Source organism: Corapipo altera, unplaced genomic scaffold (assembly GCF_003945725.1).
Source record: "Corapipo altera isolate COAL_440 unplaced genomic scaffold, ASM394572v1 61374, whole genome shotgun sequence".
NCBI lineage: Eukaryota > Metazoa > Chordata > Aves > Passeriformes > Pipridae > Corapipo > Corapipo altera.
This window is the reverse complement of record NW_020885361.1, coordinates 17,553-18,209: the sequence shown is the minus strand read 5'-3', so window position 1 is coordinate 18,209 and position 657 is coordinate 17,553.

Below are 657 nucleotides of genomic sequence, written 5' to 3'. Positions count from 1 at the left end.
CCATATGGGAACACTGGAGGCATAGGGCACCTGGAGGGACAGGGGTGATTATGGGGGCTTAGGGGCACAGGGGCTCTGGGGGCCAGAGGGGCCATATGGGGCCAGCAGGAGCACAGAGGGTATGGGGACTATGGGGGCATAGGGTGGTTATGGGGACTGTGGGGGCACAGGGGGGTTGAAGGGGCTGTGGGGGGCATGGAGGTGACTGTAGAGGCTCTGGGGGGCACTGGGGTGGTTATAGGGTCTATGTGGGGCACAGAGGGGTATAGGGGTACCAGGGGAGTTATGGGGGCTATGGGGGGCACTGGGGTGGTTATAGGGGCTGTGAGGGCACACAGGAGCAGCTATAGGGCTGTGGGGGGCACAGAGGGATATGGGGCCTATGGGGGGCACAGGGGGATATGGGGGTACAGGGACAGTTATGGGGGATATGGAGGGCACAGGGGTGATTGTAGGGGCTACGGGGGGCACAGAGGTGACAGTAGGGGCTGTGGGGGGCACTGGGGTAGTGGTAAAGGTTGTGGGGAGCACAGGGACTATGGGGGACACAGGGGGTCACAGAGGTTATGGGGGGCACAGGAGGGGTTGTAAGGGCTATGGAGGGCACAGAGGGGGTCATAGGGGCTATGGGGGGCACAGGGGGGGTCATAGGGGCTA